Source organism: Hyperolius riggenbachi, chromosome 1 (assembly GCF_040937935.1).
Source record: "Hyperolius riggenbachi isolate aHypRig1 chromosome 1, aHypRig1.pri, whole genome shotgun sequence".
Taxonomy (NCBI): Eukaryota; Metazoa; Chordata; class Amphibia; order Anura; family Hyperoliidae; genus Hyperolius; species Hyperolius riggenbachi.
This window is the reverse complement of record NC_090646.1, coordinates 156,511,265-156,536,195: the sequence shown is the minus strand read 5'-3', so window position 1 is coordinate 156,536,195 and position 24,931 is coordinate 156,511,265.

Genomic DNA, 24,931 nt, shown 5'->3' with positions numbered 1-24,931 from the left:
AACTTTTTATCTCCGTTCCCTACGTTTTCAGTATCTAAGGACAGGAAAAATAAACTTTTTTTCCCTCAAAGCGCCCTGCAATAAATCTGCCGCTCTAGGCAATTAGCTTATCAGCTGGTCTCTAGAGGCGCCTCTGTCGCTGATGTCACCTTGATTGACAGAGGTATCAGGCCAGTGGAAAACTGCACAGTTTGGGAGGGGAGGAGTAAGCTGCAAGGAGAAGAAAGCTTCCTGTAACTCAACACTTTCCGGTATACAGGCGCTGGACATGGGCACAGGTCATAAATTAATGTGTTTATTTAAAAGACAAAATTGTTGGGAGAACAAAGTTACACCAAATAGTCTTGTACCTAGCAATAGGGAAAAAAGTTTTCAATTTACAGTTCCAGCCTACTTCCAACCACACTTCTGCCAATCAAATAAATATACTGTTGAAATTAGTGATCAGTAGTTATGAGCTGAAATTTCACATTTGTGTAATTTTGTTTTGCAATTTTTGAAGATGACACGAAATCACAATTTATAATTTTTGGAATACTCCTAATTCATTTTGTCAAAATTCATACAGTAATTTTGCAGCCTTATAATTTTGAATCCAAATTTCACGTTAAATCGTCATTTTGTGTTTAATTTTTTTGTTAATCATATTTTGATTTACACAAATAATTACACAAAATGTCCAAATTATGACTAACATGAAATTGTTACAGTAAATTGTTATTTTCGTGTTTCATATGATAATTTGTTGGGAAAAAAATCATAATTAAAAAAATTATCATAGTTACAAAAATGTCGTAAATGCCACAATTACGTGAAATTTTGCATCATTTTTTGCAATTCAAGTTTTTCAACTGTAATGATAATTGTATTTATGAAAATTATATAAAATTTTAGTGAAATCAAAATTAGCACATTGCAATCATTAATAGTAATCAGTCTAAATATTAAAATTGAAGCAGTAAGCATGATTGGCTGAGATTATATAAGGCCCCGTTCACACTTGCGGTTTTGCAAAAACCGCACCGGATGTCCGGACCGCACCGGAGCCGGATCGGACCTGAACCGTACGGTTCCTGTCCGGATCCGGTCCGGATCCGGTCCGGTTGCATACGGTTTCCGTGCGGTATGAACACGGTTCCGGTCCGGATCCGGATTCTTAAAGAGATAACAACCTGTATAAATACCTGGGGTTCTGGGAGGTCAGCAGAAGCTCTGGGGTCATTGTTGGAGACAGCTGGACGTGTGGAGACCATCCTTGGATACAGAGACAGCAGTTGGGACCATGGATCCAGTCATTTTTTACGCTTATTACCTGGGAATTCTCTCCTTCCTGTTGTTTACCTACTACTATGTGGGGAGAAGGCGTGCTCCTCGCAGGAGATGGTGGGTGCACCCTCTACTAGCCAGGAGGCAGAGGAAGGGAGAGTTCCAGGCCCTCTACCGGGACCTCAGACGACACCCACAGAAGTTCTACAGCTACACTCGGATGTCTATTCCCCTGTAAGTATCTAGGCCTAAATACACCAACCCCCACCATCCCTAAACACCCCACCCTCACCCCCACAACACCTCATCCCTGTATACCTAGCTAAACACACCACCCTGACCCCCACACCCCTGTATACCTAGCTATACACTACACCCCCACCCTCCACAACACTCCCAAACCTCTGTAAACACACCTCCCCCATCCTCCACCCAACACCTTGTCCCACAACATAATTTACAGCTTCTTCCTTTCCATCTCCTGACAGGTTTGATACCCTTTTGGAGATGGTGAAGGATGACCTTAGGAAGAAGGATACCACGTTCAGGAGAGCAGTCACACCACAAGAACAACTACTCATCACACTGAGGTATGTAAAAACAAATTTTTTTATTGCAAAAACAACCACTTTCCAACATGGAAACATTCTTCCAACATGGAAGACAAAAAAATAACATATCTATGGTATAGCCCGGTCAGTTTTAAGGAACACCAACCACCAACTTTGTGCTGGAAGAGTTGTAGGGCATAGCTGCCCAAGTGTCTTTCGGGGACACCAGGCCCTAATAAATTGAAGTGCTTCAAAAACCTAACCACTGGCACAGGACCCTCTGAGCCATGGATGAAGGACACAGGTCAGTGAAAAGGCTAGGCCTCTCACCGACCAGTGTAGGTGTCCTTCATCCATGGTTCAAAGGGTCTTGTGCAAGTGGTTAGGAACAAGAACAAAGTGAGGAGCAAGAGGAACCGATGGCAGAGGTGCATGACTACAGGTGCAGTGCAACAGGCACAAGGTTGTGACCCAGGTAGTGTCTTTCGGGGACACCAGGCCCTAAAATTGAAGTGCTTTAAAAACCTAACCACTGGCACATGACCCTCTGAGCCATGGATGAAGGACACAGGTCAGTGAAAAGGCTAGGCCTCTCACCGACCAGTCAAGGTGTCCTTCATCCATGGCTCCAAGGGTCTTGTGCAAGTGGTTAGGAACAAGAACAAAGTGAGGAGCAAGAGGAACCGATGGCAGAGGAGCAGGACTACAGGTGCAGTGCAACAGGCACAAGGTTGTGACCCAGGTAGTGTCTTTCGGGGACACCAGGCCCTAAAATTGAAGTGCTTTAAAAACCTAACCACTGGCACAGGACCCTCTGAGCCATGGGTGAAGGACACAGGTCAGTGAAAAGGCTAGGCCTCTCACCGACCAGTCAAGGTGTCCTTCATCCATGGTTCAAAGGGTCTTGTGCAAGTGGTTAGGAACAAGAACAAAGTGAGGAGCAAGAGGAACCGATGGCAGAGGTGCATGACTACAGGTGCAGTGCAACAGGCACAAGGTTGTGACCCAGGTAGTGTCTTTCGGGGACACCAGGCCCTAAAATTGAAGTGCTTTAAAAACCTAACCACTGGCACATGACCCTCTGAGCCATGGATGAAGGACACAGGTCAGTGAAAAGGCTAGGCCTCTCACCGACCAGTCAAGGTGTCCTTCATCCATGGCTCCAAGGGTCTTGTGCAAGTGATTAGGAACAAGAACAAAGTGAGGAGCAAGAGGAACCGATGGCAGAGGAGCAGGACTACAGGTGCAGTGCAACAGGCACAAGGTTGTGACCCAGGTAGTGTCTTTCGGGGACACCAGGCCCTAAAATTGAAGTGCTTTAAAAACCTAACCACTGGCACAGGACCCTCTGAGCCATGGGTGAAGGACACAGGTCAGTGAAAAGGCTAGGCCTCTCACCGACCAGTCAAGGTGTCCCTCATCCATGGTTCAAAGGGTCTTGTGCAAGTGGTTAGGAACAAGAACAAAGTGAGGAGCAAGAGGAACCGATGGCAGAGGTGCATGACTACAGGTGCAGTGCAACAGGCACAAGGTTGTGACCCAGGTAGTGTCTTTCGGGGACACCAGGCCCTAAAATTGAAGTGCTTTAAAAACCTAACCACTGGCACATGACCCTCTGAGCCATGGATGAAGGACACAGGTCAGTGAAAAGGCTAGGCCTCTCACCGACCAGTGTAGGTGTCCTTCATCCATGGTTTCAAGGGTCTTGTGCAAGTGGTTAGGAACAAGAAAAAAGTGAGGAGCAAGAGGAACCGATGGCAGAGGTGCATGACTACAGGTGCAGTGCAACAGGCACAAGGTTGTGACCAAGGTAGTGTCTTTCGGGGACACCAGGCCCTAAAATTGAAGTGCTTCAAAAACCTAACCACTGGCACATGACCCTCTGAGCCATGGATGAAGGACACAGGTCAGTGAAAAGGCTAGGCCTCTCACCGACCAGTCAAGGTGTCCTTCATCCATGGCTCCAAGGGTCTTGTGCAAGTGATTAGGAACAAGAACAAAGTGAGGAGCAAGAGGAACCGATGGCAGAGGAGCAGGACTACAGGTGCAGTGCAACAGGCACAAGGTTGTGACCCAGGTAGTGTCTTTCGGGGACACCAGGCCCTAAAATTGAAGTGCTTTAAAAACCTAACCACTGGCACAGGACCCTCTGAGCCATGGATGAAGGACACAGGTCAGTGAAAAGGCTAGGCCTCTCACCGACCAGTCAAGGTGTCCTTCATCCATGGTTCAAAGGGTCTTGTGCAAGTGGTTAGGAACAAGAACAAAGTGAGGAGCAAGAGGAACCGATGGCAGAGGAGCAGGACTACAGGTGCAGTGCAACAGGCACAAGGTTGTGACCCAGGTAGTGTCTTTCGGGGACACCAGGCCCTAAAATTGAAGTGCTTCAAAAACCTAACCACTGGCACATGACCCTCTGAGCCATGGATGAAGGACACAGGTCAGTGAAAAGGCTAGGCCTCTCACCGACCAGTGAAGGTGTCCTTCACCCATGGCTCCAAGGGTCTTGTGCAAGTGTTTAGGATCAACAAAGTAAGGAACAAGAGGAATCAAAGGCACAGGAGCAGGACTACAGGTGCAGTGCAACAGGCACAAGGTTGTGACCCAGGTAGTGTCTTTCGGGGACACCAGGCCCTAAATTATTAGTGCTTCTAAAACCTAACCACTGGCACAGGACCCTCTGAGCCATGGATGAAGGACACAGGTCAGTGAAAAGGCTAGGCCTCTCACCGACCAGTGAAGGTGTCCTTCACCCATGGCTCCAAGGGTCTTGTGCAAGTGATTAGGATCAACAAAGTAAGGAACAAGAGGAATCAAAGGCACAAGAGCAGGACTACAGGTGCAGTGCAACAGGCACAAGGTTGTGACCCAGGTAGTGTCTTTCGGGGACACCAGGCCCTAAATTATTAGTGCTTCAAAAACCTAACCACTGGCACATGACCCTCTGAGCCATGGATGAAGGACACAGGTCAGTGAAAAGGCTAGGCCTCTCACCGACCAGTGAAGGTGTCCTTCACCCATGGCTCCAAGGGTCTTGTGCAAGTGATTAGGATCAACAAAGTAAGGAACAAGAGGAATCAAAGGCACAGGTGCAGGACTACAGGTGCAGTGCAACAGGCACAAGGTTGTGACCCAGGTAGTGTCTTTCGGGGACACCAGGCCCTAAAGTTCAAGTCCAGCAAAACCAAAAGTTAAAAAGCCCTGTGATGGTATCCTTCCTCCGAGGATCGGAGGTATTCAGAGGAGCATGTCCAGGAACAATTTGACTTTTTTTTTCAAATTGTATCGGCACCACTACTAGAAAAGGTGGGAGTTGCTGCCTGGAAATCTGGACTCTCTTGGGTGCTGGTCGTGGATGAGCTGGACCCTGACAGCGGTGGCCCATATTGACTGCCTCTGTAGCCGGTGTACATCTGTGATGATTGCCAGGTGGGCACCGCTGTTGGTTGTGGGGTCTAAAAATTGGTGGTTGCAATAATGGCGTGTCCATGTGCTGTTTAATCACCTCCAGCAAATTGGAATGGCACGCCATCAGGTTTTGGGAAGGCACCTTTTCCAGATATGGTATTAGAGACATCACAGTGTGAAAACACGGGTGTGCCTGCAATTTCAGTAGTTCCTTGCTTTGTTGATGCATTTGCTGCATCATGTTCTGCAGCTGGCCCACCGACTGATGATGCTGCGCACGCAGTTGGTCGATTTCTCCTCTGTGCATCTCATGCACCATTTTAAGCTCGTCCCTGTAGTGCCCATGTACAGCGTCGAGCTCACATTGCAGTGAAGTGATGTGGGACTTGTACTGCTCCATGATATGGCCCCTGTCCTCATCTTGCAACTGCCGGGTTATGAGAGTTTGGTGGCTCTGAAGAATCCCGAGAAGTCCGGAGACAGCCCCGGACATCTCGGACTCTGTCTCTCTCCTTGTTGGGGGGAGGGTACCTCGACGCCTCACTGGTGTGGTGGTCCTCACTGGTGGTGTGGCAGCATCTTCCCGTCCTCTGGCCTGTGTCGGGGTTGCCCTGCGCGCTGGTTGTGCTGCAGTCTCTCGGTGCTCCTCACTTTGTTCTTGTTCCCCTGGAGCTTCCATAGCGGTCGATTGTGGAGGTTCAGCTTCTTCCACACTCGGTCCTGCAACCTCAACATCCAAGCTCTCTTCTGCCAAGTCATCATCAAAGGAGAGAGTTGGGATTAAGGACTCCCTCCTCCTACTCCTCTCCTCAGGGCAATAGGTTACATCGGCGACGTCATCATCCACCAAGCTCTCCTCACTGCTGAACCGTGCCTCCTGGGTCGGTTCCTCTTGCTCCAAATTGTCTTCAGTCCTGTAGATAAAAACAATATTTATTGGTGTGCCAAACAGCATGTGGCGTCAATTCACAGAGCTAGCAAACACTAGCAATCACTTTATCAACCGTTTCTACCCAACATTTGATAAAGCTTGTGAGAAAAGTTCGCTAGCCATGGGAATTGAGGCCATAGCAATACATGGCCGAAGTCATGGTAAATGAGCTCTCAGTTCCTGCCCACAGTAGTGGTACTTACAGTCTAGGTTCCAGGCTTGCATTGATGAAAGACAATTGCTTGGCAAATTGGTAATCTTTTTGTCGCCTTCCCCCGCCACTGCCACTTCGTTCGGCAAGTTTTTTCTTCCGTAGCCATTTCACGTATGCATCCCGTATATTGCGCCACCTTGTCTTGAACCTTTCTCCTGTAACGACATGAAAAATTGATTTCGATTATTTCTCTTGTAGGTACATCGCAACTGGACAAACATATACATCGCTACATGTCACATTTCGTATTGGGAAGAGCACGGTGGCAGGCATCGTCGTGAGGACTTCGAGGATCCTTTGGACGCGACTGAGGGCCAGATACATGCCTGTGCCGGACACCACGAAATGGGAGGAGATCGCCCAGGGCTACTGGACCGAGTGCAAGTTTCCTAATTGTGTTGGCGCACTGGATGGGAAACACATCCGGCTTCAGAAACCCGTGGGGAGTGGCAGCCATTATTTCAACTATAAAAAATACTTTAGCATTGTTCTAATGGCAGTGGCAGATGCGGACTACAAGTTTGTGTACGTGGACGTGGGGTCGTACGGTAGTTCCAATGACTCTGGAATTTTCCAGCGTATGACCCTTTGCCGGCTGATGGAGGAAGGCAGACTGCGTCTTCCCCGTGACAGACCCTGGCCTGGGACAAGGGCACCGGCCTACCCCTATGTGTTTGTGGGGGACGAGGCCTTCGCCCTGTCCGACCATGTAATGCGTCCGTACCCAGACAGGGGACTTGATGCCAGCCAGCTACACTTCAATGCTCGGTTGAGCCGTGCAAGGAGAATGGTGGAGTGCACATTTGGGATCCTGGTGTCAAAGTGGAGGGTGTTCCACACGCCCATGCTGCTGAAACCGGGCAACGCAGTTGTCGTGGTGAAGGCAGCATGCATCCTCCACAACTTTGTGCGGCAGGAGGAAAGAGAGACTCCGGAACCCCCGAATGTGCTTCCACTAATGCCCCTGCGGAGGTATGCAACCAGGCCAAGGGTAGTGTCACTGCGGAACAGGGACCAACTGAGACTTTATTTTACCACACCACCAGGACGAGGGTGAATGTTTGGTTTTTAATATGTTTTGTTGAAATGTGTTTATTTTGGAGTTTCAAGTTTTTGAGTGATTTTAAATGTATTAATTTTTTACAATAAATTGATGTATAATAATTGGTCATTGTGTATGTTTTATGTGTACAGGTGGGGTACATCGCAGGTGGGTGGGATACATCACAGGTGGGTGGGATACATCACAGGTGGGGTACAGGTGGGTGGGATACATCACAGGTGGGGTACAGGTGGGTGGGATACATCACAGGTGGGGTACAGGTGGGTGGGATACATCACAGGTGGGGTACAGGTGGGTGGGATACATCACAGGTGGGGTACAGGTGGGTGGGATACATCACAGGTGGGTGGGATACATCACAGGTGGGATACATCACAGGTGGGGTAGAGGTGGGTGGGATACATCACAGGTGGGGTACAGGTGGGTGGGATACATCACAGGTGGGGTACAGGTGGGTGGGATACATCACAGGTGGGTGGGATACATCACAGGTGGGATACATCACAGGTGGGGTACAGGTGGGTGGGATACATCACAGGTGGGGTACTGGTGGGTGGGATACATCACAGGTGGGATACATCACAGGTGGGGTACAGGTGGGTGTGATACATCACAGGTGGGTGGGATACAGCACAGGTGGGGTACAGGTGGGTGGGATACATCACAGGTGGGATACATCACAGGTGGGGTAGAGGTGGGTGGGATACATCACAGGTGGGGTACAGGTGGGTGGGATACATCACAGGTGGGGTACAGGTGGGTGGGATACATCACAGGTGGGTGGGATACAGCACAGGTGGGGTACATCACAGGTGGGGTACAGGTGGGTGGGATACATCACAGGTGGGGTACAGGTGGGTGGGGAACAGGTGGGTGGGCAACACGTGGGTGACACAAATCCATAGCAAAAGTGGAATACATCACAAGCTTAAACCACAAGCCCCCCCCAAAAACTTCTAGTCAACATACCCTCTGTGCCTTGCTGTCTCTTGCTCAAGTTCTCAAAGTCCTCCACATACAGCTTGGCAATTTTTTTCCACAGGCCTCTGCATTTTTTGATGTTGCTGTGGTCCGCATCCCCCTTGTCCCACAGGGCTGGTACCTGCTGTACCTGTAGGATGAGGTCTTCTGATGTGTAGGGCCTCACCCCCTCGCTATCAGACAGATCCTGCTCCATATTGCTGCCAAAGAGCTCCAGCATGAAGTCACTGCTGCTCCACTCTGTGAACGCTGGTGCCATGTGGTCCCCATCCAAAATGGCCACCATACCATAGAGTCAGCATAGGAAGTGTGGTACAACATCCGGTTTTTATAGCCAGTGTGTTGTGCGCTCTCCGGTTCTCATTGGTTTCCATTGGCCGGATGCAACATTCCGGCTCCGGTCCGGATACGTCAGCCGGACCAGCCGGACCAAAAAATAGCGCATGTTGGAACGGACGCCGGAGTCCGGATCCGGTCCGGCTCCGGTCCGGACGAAACGGACGCATGTGAACGGTCGCATAGACTTTCATTGCTATGCCGTGCGTCCGTTTCGTCCGGTCCGCATGCGGTCCGGCTCCGGCACGGCTCCGGCACGGCGATTCCGGATAGCAGCCGCTAATGTGAACCGGGCCTTATTCCATTGTTCTGAATGATTTCAAATGTACTGACAGGTACTTTCTTTCTTTCTTTAGTAAACACAAATGAGTGGGCACCAAAAAATATTGTAAAAATACAACAATTGTTATTAAAGCACATAAAAACAGCACAAATAATAACATTTAAAAAGGACTAAGTGTCTGGGCCCCACCAACTACCTGCATAATATGCTGTGGCCACACCAAACTCAAACTAGAGCTCGGGCAACAATGCTCCTCACCAGGGGCGCCTAAGGTAGCGCACAAATTTATCAGCTTACTCTGATCTCCGGTCACCTCAGAACACAGATCTGAGGTAACAGAACTGCTGTAAGAGAGGCACAGTTAGGCAGAGGCCACACTTGTCTCTGCGGAAAAAAAACACAAGCATTTTCCCATGGATGATTTTTAAAGCGGAATATAACCCTGCATTTCAACTTTGCTCTAAAACGTTATTTACAGTATATTATATGCAACCAGCATTTTTTTTTTTACTAGACCAGCATTGGAAGGGTTACACAGAGCTTTCAAGTTCCTGGACAGAACTGCAGACGCATCCGAAGCTGACATAGATACATTTTGTTTACATAAATATATCTAAGTGTGGCATGTGACTCACTGTCTCTGACTGAGAAGGAGCTGGAGGACAGCCAACGAGTGTGTAACATTTATCACTTGATACATTCTATGTAGTTAAATGTACCTATCTGAACTTCTGCATATCTCTCCAGGGAACTTTAAACCTCTGTGTTTAACCCTTCCAATGCTGGTCTAGTAAAAAAAAAATGCTGGTTGCATATAATATGCTGTAAATAATGTTTTAGAGCAAAGTTGAAATGCAGGGTTATATTCTGCTTTAATCTCGTTTGTTTGATTTGCATGCGCTTCCTCCATCATACACTGCCGCCACCTGCTAGCAGTCTATAGGCACCGTAAGTGCATTGCGTTTCAGGGCAGTGGGAAATCAATTTTAGTACACGTTGGAATCAGGGCAGGTAAATAAACACACATCCTTATTGAAAAGCATTATGTGCAATTTTGCATTGTGCAAATTCACACGCGCTTCTAAACAAAGCCCTACTATTTGTTTTTATGAATGATCAGTGTTACTGGCTGTAACAGTCATCATTTCAGTATAAAGCAGGTAATACACTTGCAGGGACATTTATCCCCACGATTCCGGGGTCACTGCTGCAGTGTGTTCCATTTTGCGATGGCATTCTCTGCAAAAATGTTATCACATTTTTTTTGTGTTGAAACTGTACAATTGGGCAGCATGGTGGCGTAGTGGTTAGCGCTCTCGCCTTGCAGCGCTTGTTCCCTGGTTCGAATCTTAGCCAGGTCAACATCTGCAAGGAGTATGAATTTTCTCCTTGTGTCCGGTGGGTTTCCTCCCAAAAACAAGTTTTTGAACTTTTGAATCAAGATGATACCATTTATTGGCTATTGGCAAGTTCCCAAAAGTACAGTTTTTTGCTTTGAGAGCTGACTTTGCATTTTATTCATAACTGGTTTTATTCATCTTGTATTGAAGGCAGAAATGCTTTGAGTTTCTGTCTGTGTCCAGGAGCTTCTGCACAGTCAGAGAATGTGTCACATTCCTCACTTGATACAGTTACGTAAACACAAGATAACATTATCTACACTTCAGATGCGTCCAGATTTCTCTGCATTGAACTTTTAAGTCCTGTGTGTAACCCTTTGAATGCTGTTCTAGTAAAATAAAAATGCTGGTTGCATATAATATGCTGTAAATAATTTTTTAGAGCAAAGAAGAAATGCTGGATTTCATTAAATAAATGTAGTAGATGCCTTAATTGCCACTTTAGGAGGGTTTCACAGGCATGCTAGCTAAATAGATAAACACACCCATTCCACCAACAGGATACCAATACCAGGTACACAACAGGAATACAAAATACATGACACCTGTTCCTGCAATTCATCTAATATGGTATATCCGATTATGTGTGCAAAATGCCCCAAAGGAATTTATGTGGCAGAAACAGGATGATCTCTACGTGATCGCATGAACCACTACAGGTTCACTATTAACAGCAGCAGTAAAGGATAATACAAAATATACTGATCTCCCATTGCCCACACACAGTTTTTTTTTTTATGTGGACACAGTTTAAGAGATTTTCTCGTCACTGTATTAATGAATGGCTTAAAATTGCATAGAGAGAGCCTAACACAAGATTTATACATTGGTTCCTGCTGTAGAAGAAGATTTAAACAAGAACTCTTAACTTCTTGTGCTGGTACAATGGGTTTTTCAATTATTTTTTATTTTTCATTTTTTTTGTTTGATATGCTGGTAAGATGGTGTTTAATGCCACTATATTTAATGTGCTGGGAAGATGGATTTTAAATGCCACAATTCTCTTTAGCTTAGAACTAATGGTGCATGTGGTCAGCCCAGTCAAGTTTAAACTCTGGATTTATGATGTCTCCTCATCATCCAGAGTGTGCTGTATGTTATGTTTTACGAAACTGGTAATCTTATCTTTTTAGCTAGCATGCCTGTGAAACCCTCCTGAAGTGGCAATTAAAGCATCTCATTACAGGAGCGCATGTGCACAGCGGACTGAGATGGCTGCTTGATCTCAGTGCTGCATGACACTGCAGAAGATAATTATCTGACATTGCTTCCCACATTGAGCTAATATCCTCGCAGCTGACACTGGCAGATAGAGGAGAACTCCCTGCATCCACTGGGTTATGGCTCAGAATACCAGAACCAGAACAGGGCTGAAAAACCAGCAAACTAAAACAGCCGGGGACACTTCCAAGATGGCGCCCATTGCATCTTCGCAGCGCGAAGCTGACACTACCCCAGAGGACTGGCAAGACTGTGCATCTCCCATCCTCCACATTGACAACTCCTCCTCGCCCGCAGATCAAATCACCTGGGATGAGCTGAGAAACATCATGCGGCAGGAGGTGGTGGGTGCTACAAAGCAGCTTGTGAACTGGGAAAATAGATCCCGCTTAGAAAATATTAGAATTCGGCCATTCCGGAATCCGTACAGGACCTGCAGGGGTTCGTTACAGCACTTTTCCAAGAGCTACTGCCTAAGGCCCGGTTCACATTAGCGGTGGCCGTCCGGAATCGCCGTGCCGGAGCCGCACCGCTTGCAGAACGGACGGAACGGACGCACGGCATAGCAATGAAAGCCTATGCGTCCGTTCACATGCGTCCGTTCTGCCGGACCGGAGCCGGACCGGATCCGGGCCGGATCCGGACTCCGGCCTCCGTTCCAACATGCGCTATTTTTTGATCCGGCTCCTCCGGCAGCCGTATCCGGGGCGGAGCCGGACTGCACCATCCGGCCAATACAAACCAATGGGAACCGGAGAGCGCACAACACACTGGCTGAGAAATCCGGATGTTCTACCCCACTTCCTATGCGGATTGTTGCGGCGATATTGGATGGGGACACATGGGCAAGCATTTTGGAGTGGAGCAGCACAGCTGGATCCGGATCCGGAGATGTTGGCAGCATGTCGCAGGTGGAGGTGAGTGCTAAACAGCAGAGGGCCTGATTCCACAGGTCCCCCTTCTGCTGACCTCCCAGACCCCAACATTTTTTTTGTTTTTTACGTTACTTTTGCCAAACGGATCCGGATCGCATCCTGATGAACACCTGATGCAACCTGACCGGATCCGGATCGGATCCGGATCAGAACCGTACGGTTCCGATCCGGATCCGGTCCGGATCCGGTCAGGTCATCCGGTCCGTTTGGCAAACAACCGCAAGTGTGAACCGGGCCTAACATTCCCATAGAGCAACTTAAGATGGATAGTGTGCACAGGGCCCTTTCACAATAGACTGTAGATGGCCCTCCTCGAGATATTATTTTAAAATTACACCATTACTTAACTAAGGAAAAGCTTTTGCAAACCGACAGAAACAAATCCATCCTCTCCTTTCAGGGATACCTGTATCAACTTTATGCAGACTTAGCTCCTACAACTTTATTAAAACGCAAAGAAATGCGCCCATACCTGGCTATTCTCAAAAACAAAGCTGTCCGCTACCGCTGGGGATTCCCCTTTCAACTTGTTTTCACGTAGCAGGAAAAGCAGTAAGTAGTTCGCAGCCTCAATAAGATCAGAGACCGCTTTCGCGTGCTTGGCTTTCCATTGCATTCTCCACCCCCTAAAGAGCCCAGTGTCAGCTCCCCAGAGCGCTCGCAGAACCGGAGCCTGGTCAAACCTCCTACAAACAACGCGCACCCAAGCAACAATCTCACTTTAACAAGTCTTTCAGGAGGTACCTTGACATACTGTTATATGCAGCTAAGAATGCTTTAACATTTAGGTTATGACCTAACGTACTACTCTACCTGTCTAATGCAGGCAGATTAGCCTCTGACTCTGAGACATTCCAGTTTTACCTGCGGATTAACTGCCTTATTTTCTACTGTTATCAACCAGAGGGGTATCCCCAGACCATGCGATCTGCTGAGGCAGATTGGTTCTGGACTTTGTTTTGTGCTGTAGGCTCCTGAGCTATGCAGCCCACCTGGCACAGACTGAATATGTTCCTACCCTAAGATATCTGGTCCAGCAAACTGTTGTTATTATATGTGTCAGTTACTTAACTTTTTATTTTTTGCTACACAGAAAGTTAACAGTCATCCCCTTTGTGGTTGGTCCTTACCTCCTTTCTAGCTAACAATTTTGAGTAGCATTTTTGCCTGTTTCTACAATACATTTAGTTTGACATAGCAAGAGATATCTTTGGTATATGTGAACTTATACTGCCAACTTTTTATTTATGATCAGCATTATTGGATTGCTGGGGCTTTATGTTGTTCTATGTGATTTTTATATATCAAAGGAACAAGCTCACTTGCTTTCAACAGCTAATGAAGAAGCCCCTCTCATTTAAAAACTCAGCCCCATAAATAAGCCTTTCCATCTCTTTTTGTATCACAGCAAGATTCCTACTATGCAATTGCTACTGCAACATAAAGCATTCATTGCCCTTTCATGGAAAAGGCCCTACCCTTGTCCAGATATTATTAGGTTCCTTCCTAATAAGCAGTAAGCTTGTTCCAGCATAGTCCTCGTTATAATTGGATTCTATGTGAGTATTGAACAGTTTTTCTGGCTCCTAATAAGTAATATATAATATAACACTATCACTAAATTTGGATGTTTCATGTCCAGAGAGCGAATCCACCTTCCCCCTCAACATACAGAATCGCAGTTCAATTTCTCATTGCGAACCTCAACTACTGCTATAACATTTCTGTTAAAACAATACTATGGTGTATGCACCACTTCCTGCTGCATAAGCTCTTCAGCTCTGATTATTTAATCTTCAATTTTACAATATTTCCTGAATCTCACTAATCTTCGCTATAACTCTCCCCACAAACTCCTATGACTCAGTCCTTGGATTGGGTCTAGGCTGGATGTGTGGTGGATTCGCTCTTGACGCAGTTTCCTATATGGATTGCCCTCATATGGGCTGTGAGGATCTCTGTTGATTTACATAAAATGTTTCACTACTGGGGTTGCTGCCACACGCAGTGATCACTATCCTCTTTACCCTTTCTTCTTCTGTTTTACATTAAATATGATTCTAAGAACTTCCTGCATGCAAGTAGAGCGGCAATAATCATTGTTCCTTAACCCCATACAGTTAGTCTATCAAACCTATCTAGCATATATCCGTAGTAGGTTATTCTGTGGATAAGAGCACATTTGTACCCCATCCCTATGTCACCATCTCAATAAGATAGCGGTGTTTAACTAAGCTACTCTAACATTAGATTTCCCACTTTACCATGTGCTCCACCATGCGCCCAATGAGTACCACTTCCTCTGGTGCTCAGTGGGAGCAATTTGATGCGTTTTTGCATCCTCACTTACATGCAGAGGGTTTCTGTTCCTCAGACTACCCTTCCTTTTCTATTCTTTTCCTTCCTTTTTCCTCCTTTTCATATTTCTTATTTTCCCTTAGCCAGTTTGTCCCCTTTTTTGGATATGAGAAGATGTGTGGATGGTTGCTGGCAACAGCAAGAAGCTCTTCCCCACCACCTAAAATTATGGCTTTGAACATTGTTTCTCTAAATGTTCAGGGATTTAACTCCCCCACCAAACACTCCAAGGCCTTCTCTTTTTTCCGTGCTATGCATGCAGATATAAATGCAGATATAATTTTTCTCCAAGAGACACACTTCCAGGTATCATATACCCCTAAATATCTACACAATACCTTTCCACAGTTTTATACTGCTAACGCTACAACAAAGCAAAGAGGTATACTCATAGCGCTTAGACGCTCAGTCAACTTTGTATGTCATAAAGAAATAAAGGATGCAAGCGGTAGATATCTTATACTACTAGGCACCATTCAAGATAATGAGGTTACAAATGCATACTACTACACCCCAAATACAAATCAGCTCCCTTTTCTCAAACATTTTGTTGACCTTTATCTATGCATGCTGTAGGCACCATAATATTAACTGGTGACTCTAACTTATGCCTCCGCCCATTTCTAGACAAAGACAACCCAGCATGCCTATCCCCTTCTGCTACTGACATACGTAACGCTAAACAATTTGAGAGTTTACTTCAGTGAGCATCGCTAACTGATTGCTGGAGAGAAACCCATCCCGCATAAAAAAAGAGTACACCTTCTATTCTTATCCTCACAATAGTCAAGCTCTTATTGACCACTGCTTCATTAAATGAACCCTGCTTTCAAACTTGACTGCCGCAAAGATCATACCAGTCCCTTGGTCTGACCACAACGCTGTCTTTATCATGCTGTCCTCGATCACCTCTAAGCAGCCAGAATTTAGATGGAAACTCAATCAATCCTTACTGTCTGACCCTGCAGGGCAGCCACACTAGAAAACCACTTAAAGGAATATTTCTCACTTAATTCTGGCTCCGGGGAGATGTCTGACTACACGGTGCGGGAAGCCCATAAGGCAGTTCTCCGTGGGCACATCATAGTAATATCATCTAGCAGGAAAAATAAAATAAGACAGGAGCAGTCAAGTTTGGAACTAGCATACACAGAAGCAGTGGAGCAATACAATAATGACCCCTCCTCAAAAAATAAACAACATTTTTTTAGAGCGGAAGAAGCTCTTAACCTCTTCCTCACTAGTACTGCCGAAAAATAGCTCAGATGGAGTAAATATAACTTTTATGTTAATTGTAACAAGCCTACCACTATGTTTGCCCGCAAATTAAGACAGACAGATCCGCACTATAAGACCCTCAAATTGCATACTGGTAAAGACACTTTCCCAGTGCATATCCTCCCCCCTCCTTTCTTAGAAGGGTGCAGGCCAGCACACTCTCTTTCATATGGAAAGGGTCAGGTCCCAGAAACCGCTAGAATGAAGCTATTCAGACTTCGATCAGATGGTGGCCTTGGGGTTCCAAATGTAGCAATGTACTATAAAGTCGCGCAAGTAGCCCAACTGTCGTCATGGTTTATAGATTCACACCCCTCTACGGTGTACCATAGAAAGATCACTATGCCATCCTGTTGCTCTTCATAATCTCCTTTGGTTAGAAGGACAACAAAAGAGTACAATAAAGGACCCCATAATGTCTCACTCTTTAACAATATGGAACCAGATCAAAATTAAGGGACATCTTATTTCGCCTCACTTGCCACTGCTTTCATTCCTAGGCCATCCCTCCTTTTTGCCCGGACTATATAACCCTGCTGCTTTCCACTGGTGGCAGCAAAATAACCTCACTACAATTTTTAGCTTAGTTACCGACAGTTCAATCAAAACATTCACCTCACTTAAGGAGCATAAACAGATCACCGACAGGGAACGTTTTCGATATCTTCATATTTCACACTTCATTAACAAAATTATTAACTGACGGGCATCCTTGTTAACCAGATCTTGTTTTGAGTACGTATGCAATTCAGATCCTCCCTCCCCAGGCTTCATCTCATTATTGTACAAATGTGTTCTCTCCCCTCCCCATTTACCAAAGCCACAATATCTTCTAAAATGGGAGTGTGAGCTGAATACCAATATTAAATTCAAAGACCTAAATTTTATTTGGAAGCTTGCTCCTAGATGTTCCATCAGTGCTTCTCTGGTAGAAACACAGTGTAAAGTCCTACTCAGATGGTATTTGACACCTGAATGCTTAGCTAAGTTCCAACCTAACACCACTGGAACTTGTTTTAGAAGGTGCAGCCAAATGGGAACCTTCCTATATATATGGTGGTCGTGCCCCAAAGCACATACATTTTGGATTAGGGTGTATCAGGTGGTATATACCATCTTCAAAACACAGGTACCCAAACTGCCACAGATAGCTTTACTGGGTATGAAACCCCAGGAAATGTCTACCTCGCAATACAAATTGCTTCAACACATTCTTTTAGCAGCTAAAATGGTAATAGCATCCTCTGGAGATCCCCAACATTAGTATTTGACATTTTCAACTTAATTCTAACTTAAGTCATGTTGTTTCGATAGAATGAAGGCTATTTTAGAGGACGTTTAAGTTTGAAAAGATATGGAATCCCTACTTCCTTACCTATTCCCACTGTCTCCCCCAGTTCAAAGAGCTAGTAACCTCCACACATCCCCTGTCTTTGAGGGCACATAGCTAGACACCACCTTTATCATTTTTTGGGACAGACTGGCTAGGCTATTCTTTCTCTTCTACTTATCTTTCTTTTTCTCCTCTTTCCTACTTTTCATATTACTTTTCTCCTCTTCTCTTTCTTCTTTTTCCCACACAAGTTTCTTTTGAGTTTTTAGTTTGCTTTCTCCTCTTTCCCCGCCCCCCCTTCTCCCTTCCACCTTCCCCTCCCCCCCCCCCCTTTTTTTCCGTTTTTTTTCCTCCCCTTAACTCCAGGTACAGGTAATCTCAAACATTGGATCCGTTATACCTGCAGACGGGTCATCACAAAACTGTTTCTATAGCTACATGTATAGACTATGAAGGATATTGGTATATGTTGCCTCGTTGCTGCCAGCATCCACTTGAATTCTATGTGTAATTTTGCCGCATTCTGCGGCCACTGACAGTGCCTGGTTTTCTCCTTATGTTAAAGATTTAGGAGAAATGTTTCATCTTGCAATGGTTGTTTATGCATATTTTGTGATAGTTACATAGTTATTTTGGTTGAAAAAAGACATACGTTCATTGAGTTCAACCAGTATAAAGTACAACACCACCAGCCTGCTCCCTCACATATCCCTGTTGATCCAGACGAAGGCGAAAAAACCCTTACAAGGCATGGTCCAATTAGCCCCAAAAGGGAAAAATTCCTTCCCGACTCCAGATGGCAATCAGATAAAATCTCTGGATCAACATCATTAGGCATTACCTAGTAATTGTAGCCATGGATGTCTTTCAACGCAAGGAAAGCATCTAAGCCCCCTTTAAATGCAGGTATAGAGTTTGCCATAACGACTTCCTGTGGCAATGCATTCCACATCTTAATCACTCTTACTGTAAAGAACCCTTTCCTAAATAAATGGCTAAAACGTTTTTCCTACATATGCAGATCATGTCCTCTAGTCCTTTGAGAAGGCCTAGGGACAAAAAGCTCATCCGCCAAGCTATTATATTGCCCTCTGATGTATTTATACATGTTAATTAGATCCCCTCTAAGGCGTCTTTTCTCTAGACTAAATAAACCCAGTTTATCTAACCTTTTTTGGTAAGTGAGCCCTTCCATCCCACGTATCAATTTTGTTGCTCCTCTCTGCACCTGCTCTAAAACTGCAATATCATTCCTGTAATGTGGTGTCCAGAACTGAATTCCATATTCCAGATGTATATGCTTCTCCTTTTTTGCTGATGTTGTTGTTGAAAGGAGTTATCGGGCAAATTGGAAAAAATCTGCTTTACTCACCTGGGGCTTTCTCCAGTCCCTTGCAGCTGACTGTCCCATGCTGTCACCTCTGCTCCCTGCCGCTGTTCCGCTCTCGCCGCACGGTGCAGAGGACGACCTCGAGGTTACCCTTACTGCGCCTGTGTCAAGCGCCGCTGTCAATCACTGCCACGTTGTCCCGCGGCTTACTGCGCAGGCGCAGAACTACTGAGCGGGACAGCGGCGGGGAGCAGAGGTGACAGCGTGGGACAGTCGGCTGCAAGGGGCTGGAGAAAGCCCCAGGTGAGTAAAGCAGATTTTTTTTCCAATTTGCCTGATAACTCCTTTAAAACATGAAAACAATAATTAGAAAAAAAAATGTGAAGGAAAAGCATCTAATTACATTTATTTATGTTTGCAAAAGAATATAAGGTAAGTTGTGTTTTTTAAAAAAAAAAAAAACAGTATATGCAGGAACCATGTGTGATGAAAGCTTATTACCCAAAAGCTTACTTTTGATTTATCTCTCAGTTAGCCAATAAATGGTATCATTACCTTTTCTGGCCTCTGAAGAAGCAGGGAGACCTGCCAAAAGGCAGTTAGGCCAGCACTTTCATTCCATTGCATGTAACTTTTGTACCTTGCTGAATTAAACTAATAATGGATAATTGCAACCGGTGCCCGACCTGCTTTACTTCTCTTTACCTTGGAATTTGACTGTCTTGGGTGGTGAGCATGGGCTATATCCAGGATCCAGCATGCTATCTCAGACTGCATGCGAGTGCCAGTCCTACACTGCTACCCTTTGATTAAATAGTACCAACCAGATTCAAAACTTCTTGCTTAAACTGATGGCTAACACGGTACAACACTCCATTACCTTCCAAAAACATACAGATAAGTTAATTGGCTTCCCCTCAAAAAAATTGCCCTAGACTATGATACGTACACTACACAATACATACATAGACATATGACTATGGTAGGGACTAGATTGTAAGCTCCTCCGATGGACAGTTAGTGACAAGATAATATACTCTGTACAGGGCTATGGAAGATGTCGGCGCTATACAAATACTTAAAGATAATAATAATTTATAAAACACACTGAAAAACAAAAAAGCAAAACATGAATAAAAGGTAATGTCGTGCATTTCTCAAGTGAGGCTATTAAAGGATACCTTAGCCCTTACTAAATTCTGAAATTGATGCCGTGTCTGTGTGGGGGGGGGGGGGGGTGCGCATAGCCTTACTGCACCTCCAGTGGCTTTGCCTCTGTCTCTGTTCTTCCTAATAAGGTCCCGGTATAGCGATGTGGTTGGCTGGGTCGGTGCAGCCGCAGTATGTCCGCGGGAGTATGGGTGCAAAAAATAAAAAAAAAAGTAACCTACAAAAAGCCTAATTTCTCCTGAAAAAACAATATCTAGATCATTTAGGTGTGATAGGTAGTGATAAATCATTGCCAAAGTAATCAGAGCTGCACTGAACTGTGCAAAAAACCTCAGTAGCATATTAACTGACACAAGATTATTTTGTAAAGACAATCAGAAATTATATTCCATAAAAAAATAAAATCTAGAATCTGTAAGTGTCTATCATAAGCCAATTTGTATATTTAGGATTCATATGCAAAGGAAGTGATGCTAGAAGGGTGTTTCCCCATATCAACCAATCAGCTTTTAGCCTTAGGCCATATTATGATGTCATAGTGAGCTGTTTTGTTTATAATCCAGTGGACCCCTGCAGCTTGTCAGTCTTTGCTTGTCTTTAGCACAGACTACACCTGCTCTCGGTTGCTCGATAGCTGCTCGATTGTATCTCTTTTTTTCTTTGTTGCCTAACATCGCGACAAAGAATCAGGATGTTCCTGATTGTAGGATACTTCCTACTTTTTCTGCATCTCTCACCAGGTATGTATATTCCATCAGGATAAAGGCTGTGCGACGTGTGGTTACTAGGGCTGCCAGTAGATCCTGCAGACATTGGGGTGATAGCACACATACTTGTCCAATGACCAAATTATAAATAACATGAAATCATTATTTTTGTGTTTCATGCGATAATTTGTTGCAAAAATATTCGTAATTATGAAAATCATTGTAATTACAAAAAATGTGTAAATAGACATAATAATGTGATATTTTACATCATTTTTCGCAATTCCAAATTCTGATTGGTCCTTTCAATTAATTTTGATTTTGTTACAGTGTGCAGTAACTTCAAAACGCTAGCAAAATCGCTCTGTGCGGGTTTTGATGAGCGATTATGCCGTTTATATACTTCACATTGCAGAAACGCTAACGCTAAACGCAAAAAAAGCTGCATGTCCTGCATTTTGCGATTTAGTAATCGCAATCGCTCCAGTGGAATTTGGCCCATCCATTAACATTAGCTGAGCGTTTAAGGAAATCGCTAGTGGTTTGAATCGCTCCCTAAATGCTCAGAAAATCACTCTAGTGGGATTCAGCCCTTAATAAGGTCCCGGTATAGCGCTGTGGTCGGCAGGGTCGGTGCAGCCGCAGTATGTCTGCGGGAGTACGGGTGCATTCCTGTGGGAAGATGTAGCCAGCACACATGGCCTCTGGTGCCTAAGCAGACATACTGCGCATGCGCTAAAGATATAATGGAGAAAAATGGATAAACAGTGTATTTTTTCAATTTTTCCCATATTCTCCATTTAAAATGCTTAGAAAATCAGGTAATTACAAAAAAAGTCGCCTACAAAAAGCCTAATTTGTCCTGAAAAAAACAATATCTAGATCATTTAGGTGTGATAGGTAGTGATAAATGATTGCCAAAGTAATCAAAGCTGCATTGAACAGTGAAAACAACCTCAGTAGCATATTAACTGACACAACATTATTTGGTAAAGACAATCAGAAATTATATTCCATAACAAACTAAAACCTAGAATCTGGGCCCGTTTCCACTAGTGCGGTGCGGAATCGCCGCATATCACCGCTGACAGAATCGCATGCGGATGCGATTCCGCATGCGTTTTTTGGCGCTATTTCGCATGCGATTTCGCATAGGCAGGGTATATGCGATTTTAACCATGTCACTGCCTGTGTCAATTTACATTACTTTCAATGCGAAATCGCACGCGAAATCGCGGGAAAAAACGCATGCAAAAAACGCATGCGATTTCCCTATTAAATACATTGCCTGCGATTCGCCTGCATTCCACACGCAGGCGAATTCTGCAGGGTCTACCGTGCAGAAAAATCCTGCACATAAAAACGCAAATGAAAACTGACAAGTGGAAACAGTCCCATCCACTTGTATTGCCTATGCGAATCCGCATGCGTTGTCTGCATGCGAATTCGCGCTAGTGGAAACGGGCCCTAAAAGTCTATCATAAGCCAATTTGTATATTTAGGATTCATATGCAAAGAAAGTGATGCTAGAAGGGTTTTTCCCCATATCAACCAATCAGCTTTTAGCCTTAGGCTATATTATGATGTCATCATGACTCAGCAGTTTTGTTTATAATCCAGTGGACCCCTGCAGCTTGTCAGTCTTTGCTTGTCTTTAGCACAGACTACACCTGCTCTCGGTTGCTCGATAGCTGCTCGATTGTATCTCTTTTTTTCTTTGTTGCCTAACATCGCGACAAAGAATCAGGATGTTCCTGATTGTAGGATACTTCCTACTTTTTCTGCATCTCTCACCAGGTATGTATATTCCATCAGGATAAAGGCTGTGCGCCGTGTGGTTACTAGGGCTGCCAGTAGATCATGCAGACATTGGGGTGATAGCACACATACTTGTCCAATGATCAATTTCAAAATAATACGAAATCATTATTTTTGTGTTTCATAATTTGTTGCAAAAATATTCGTAATTATGAAAATTATTGTAATTACAAAAAATGTGTAAATAGACATAATTATGTGATATTTCAATTTTTTTTTTCGCAATTCCAAATTCTGATTGGTCCTTTCAATTAATTTAAATTTTGTTACAGTGTGCAGTAATTTCAAAACGCTAGCAAAATCGCTCTGTGCAGGTTTTGATGAGCGATTATGCCAAGGTTTATATACTTCACATTGCAGAAACGCTAACGCTAAACGCAAAAAATGCTGCATGTCCTGCGTTTTGCGATTTAGTAATCACAATCGCTCCAGTGGAATTTGGCCCATCCATTAACATTAGCTGAGCGTTTAAGGAAATCGCTAGCGGTTTGAATCGCTCCCTAAATGCTCAGAAAATCACTCTAGTGGGATTCAGCCCTTAACCTCCTGAGCGGTCTGGACGAGCTCAGCTCGTCCATCACCGCCGGAGGCTGCCGCTCAGGCCCTGCTGGGCCGATTTTTATCAAATAAAGTGCAGCACACGCAGCCGGCACTTTGCCAGCCGCGTGTGCTGCCTGATCGCCGCCGCTCTGCGGCGATTCGCCGCGAGCAGCGGCGAAAGAGGGCCCCCCTAGCCGCCTGAGCCCTGCGCAGCCGGAACAAAAAGTTCCGGCCAGCGCTAAGGGCTGGATCGGAGGCGGCTGACGTCAGGACGTCGGCTGACGTCGATGACGTCACTCCGCTCGTCGCTATGGCGACGATATAAGCAAAACAAGGAAGGCCGCTCATTGCGGCCTTCCTTGTTTATTCTGGGCGCCGGAGGCGATCGGAAGATCGCCTCCGGAGCGCCCTCTAGTGGGCTTTCATGCAGCCAACTTTCAGTTGGCTGCATGAAATAGTTTTTTTTTTATTTAAAAAAAACCCTCCCGCAGCCACCCTGGCGATTTAATCAGAACGCCAGGGTGGTTAATAAGGTCCCGGTATAGCGCTGTGGTCGGCAGGGTCGGTGCAGCCGCAGTATGTCCGCGGGAGTACGGGTGCACTCCCGCGGGAAGACGTAGCCTGCGCACATGCCCTCTCGTGCCTAAGCAGACATACTGCGCATGCGCTAAAGAGATAATGGAGAAAAATGGATAAACAGTGTATTTTTTTCTATTTTTCCCATATTCTCCATTTAAAATGCTTAGAAAATCAGGTAATTACAAAAAAGTCGCCTACAAAAAGCCTAATTTGTCCTGAAAAAAACAATATATAGATCATTTAGGTGTGATAGGTAGTGATAAATGATTGCCAAAGTAATCAAAGCTGCATTGAACAGTGAAAACAACCTCAGTAGCATATTAACTGATATAACATTATTTGGTAAAGACAATCAGAAATTATATTCCATAAAAAACTAAAATCTAGAATCTGTAAAAGTCTATCATAAGCCAATTTGTATATTTAGGATTCATATGCAAAGGAAGTGGTGCTAGAAGGGTGTTTCCCAATATCAACCAATCAGCTTTTAGCCTTAGGCCATATTATGATGTCATAGTGAGCAGTTATGTTTATAATCCAGTGGACCCCTGCAGCTTGTCAGTCTTTGCTTGTCTTTAGCACAGACTACACCTGCTCTCGGTTGCTCGATAGCTGCTCGATTGTATCTCTTTTTTTCTTTGTTGCCTAACATCGCGACAAAGAATCAGGATGTTCCTGATTGTAGGATACTTCCTACTTTTTCTGCATCTCTCACCAGGTATGTATATTCCATCAAGATAAAGGCTGTGCGCCGTGTGGTTACTAGGGCTGCCAGTAGATCCTGCAGACATTGGGGTGATAGCACACATACTTGTCCAATGACCAATTTCAGAATAATATGAAATCATTATTTTTGTGTTTCATGCGATAATTTGTTGCAAAAATATTCGTAATTATGAAAATTATTGTAATTACAAAAAATGTGTAAATAGACATAATTATGTGATATTTCACATCATTTTTCGCAATTCCAAATTCTGATTGGTCCTTTCAGTTAATTTTAATTTTGTTACAGTGTGAAGTAACTTCAAAGCGCTAGCAAAATCGCTCTGTGCAGGTTTTGATGAGCGATTATGCCAACGTTTATATACTTCACATTGCAGAAACGCTAAACGCAAAAAATGCTGCATGTCTTGCGTTTTGCGATTTAGTAATCACAATCGCTCCAGTGGAATTTGGCCCATCCATTAACATTAGCTGAGCGTTTAAGGAAATCGCTAGCGGTTTGA